The following is a 3,080-nucleotide window of genomic DNA, read 5'->3' as shown; positions in this document are numbered from 1 at the left end:
GCCGATGTATGAACTCAGAACGAGTCACCAGGTTTTTTTTTTTTTTTTAAATCTGTGCCAAAAAAATCATATGAGGGGGAAAAAGTTATTTTAATGGTTTTAAATCAATTTCAGTGAAATAAAATCACCAAAATAATCAAACAGTTTTATTATATAAAATATAAAATGATAAATTAAAAATAATCAAATTGGTTTGTTGTCTTTAAAAAAAGGGGGGGAACAAAAACAAACGGGGCAAAAATATTGAGTGGGGAAAAAGCTCTTTTTAAATCAGATACATAAAATTGTGAATAACTTACACATCTCTTCAAAATTATAAATATAAAAAAATTAATATATTTAAAATAGATTTTTGAAAATCTGTGTTCTTGCACTGTTGCACTGTTCTGTGTTGCAGGATGTGAAGGAATCCGACATGAGAGGTTTATTTTTAATCATTTTTAAGCCAAAAACAATAATAAAAAAACACTTGGCTTTGGGATGATTTATTATTATTTTATTTAAAAAATAATTTCTGACATAAACCATTGAACAGCGCACATACATAAAGGTTTTACGGTGAGTACAGGTTCTACATATATTACCATTTTGTCTATATTTGCATTTTAGGGGTGGAGTTTGGCGTGTAATCTTGTTAACCTTACAAAATAAAAAAAGAAAAAAGTAAAAAAAAAATCTTATAGATTTATATTCAAACTTAACAGCACTTCTTAAAAACATGATTGTTCTCTGTTCCATGAGGTGTGTGTGTGTGTGTGTGTGTGTGTTAGTCCACTTTGTTTCAGGACCCCCATAAAAAGTATAAAAATCAGAATTTTTGCGCTTTTTTTTTAAACCTTATTAATGCCTTGAATGACCTTCACAGGAAGTACGTAAAGATGACCACGCCCAGGATCTCAGCTTCACCCGCTGACCAAAATCTGTTCAAATCACTAAGAGAGCTGGACGATGGGACCAAAAAAAATAAAAAATCACGATTTTCAAAAAAACACTGCACTTAAAAATGCTTCAAGATTCTTCCTTTAATGTCGATAAATGTAACTCGTATAAAGGATTAAATCTGTCACAGAGTTTACATTTAAAGACTAAATTTTAGCTTCAGTATCAGCTGCTTGTCCTGTTTATAATAAAAAAAAATCATGATATCTGTGATGTCCAAGAAGTGCATTTTATACCTTTATAATTTTATCACGATATTGTACAGTACCATCATATCGCCGAGCCCAAACCTACTCTTTATTCAAAAGCTTCATTGAAAAAAAAAAAAAAGATGAAACGGTACGAGAAAAACTGATTACTTAAAAAAAAAATCAGCCTTGAAATGTCTTGAATTTTTGCATTTTCTGTTTTTCGGTGCATCGCTATTAAAAAATAAATAAATAAATAAATATTTCCAAACTGTTCAGCGCTTCTGCAGTGTCACTGCGTCACATTTGATTGACTTTATAGTCGTTTTAGTTCTTTCTAGTTCTCTAGTTTGGTATTTCAGCTGATGATCCTGATGTTACGACCTGTCTGTTCGAGAATTATTCTGTGGTATGAAACGAGCTCAGTCCTGCGCAAAAGTCTGAGGCACACGTAATGTAAAGAAACACTGTCGACCAAAAACGGCTTAAAAAATAATGACATGAAGTGTTCCAACACTAATAAACAGTAATCAGTAAACCAGAATAAATGAAACAAAGTCAGTATTTGGTGTGAGAGGAAATTCCCTTTGCAATAAATAAATTAGTCTGAGGTCCAGTGAGTGCAGTTTTATGCGGAAATGAGCTGTAGGTTTTACTGAATGTCTCACAGAACCAGCCGCAGTTCTTCTGGACACTTTGACCGTCACACTTGGTCCTTAATTTTGCACCCAAAATTTTCCAGCCCTCTTCTGGAATACCCTGCTCAGATATTTGCAAACATTTTATTTTTCCTGTAACATTTTAATTTTGTGCTGGGGGAAAAATGAACACTTGGAACTCTAAAATATTTTTGTAATGTTGTGACTTGATAATGTCCAAGTCATAAAATAGAAATCGAGAAAGTTTGTTTGACGGGGGAATAAAATGGGGGGCTAAGACTTTTGCACAGGACTCTGTGTGTGTGTGTGTGTGTATATATATATTTTCTTCTCTTCAGGAAGGTCAGGGCTTAAATGAAGCGAATACTGAACTTTTTTTAAATGTTGCATTTTGACCCGAGTGCCTTGTAGAGATTTTTATTATGTACCAGATATTATGATGTCACTAATTTATGCTAATGTTATTCATAACAGCAGCCAACCAACTGGAAGACGTTCCTGTGGAATCAGGGATCTCATTCAGATTAAATTCCTCAATTTACTTTCTACAATCGGCTGTTTGTTTGCCGTTTCTGTTTCCTGGTCGTTTTACAGCCACGGATTTATAACCACAGTGTAAAATATTTATTATCTCTGATTATTTTGAGCATTATGTCATTAAATAACCTCATCAGAGTGAAATGTTTTTAGGCTAATATTGTTTAAGAATATTGATGACTGATTGTGTAATAACGTCACGATACGTCTACGTGCACGTTCACTTTATCGCAACACGGAAATCCTTCTGGTGAATTCCGTTCACTCGGCGGCCATCTTGTTGGATTTTTTTTTTCCTTTTTCAGAAGCCATCCAGGCAGATCATATTTACTTGAACAAACCAGAAACTCATCAGATGACGCTTCAAAGACCGATTTCAAACGGCTGTTAAAATCCAACGTAAACGACGATTTACGCAAAAATCTCACCTGATAATTTGTCCGATTGGATGTTGTGGTTTTTTTTTTGAATGTTATGTCGTGAGCCTTCTGTCATAACATTTTTACTCAAAGCTGGTGTTCATAAAGCTCTATAAATCTTTCCTGACAGCTGACATAACCCGACATAACCGTTTATAAAGTCTTATTCCAGCAGACATCACATACAGGACTGAATTTGTCAGTTTAAACGTCGTAAATGAACGACACAACATCAGAACGACTGTAATGACACATGAACGTCATGACAACTTGCTGTACAATCTTTGGTAACATTTTCATTAAAGGTCATATCTTTTTTTTTTTTTGTATAATAAACT

Source organism: Neoarius graeffei, chromosome 19, assembly GCF_027579695.1.
Source record: "Neoarius graeffei isolate fNeoGra1 chromosome 19, fNeoGra1.pri, whole genome shotgun sequence".
NCBI classification, from domain to species: Eukaryota; Metazoa; Chordata; class Actinopteri; order Siluriformes; family Ariidae; genus Neoarius; species Neoarius graeffei.
The sequence above is the reverse complement of the archived record's forward strand: the minus strand, read 5'-3'. Positions refer to the sequence as shown.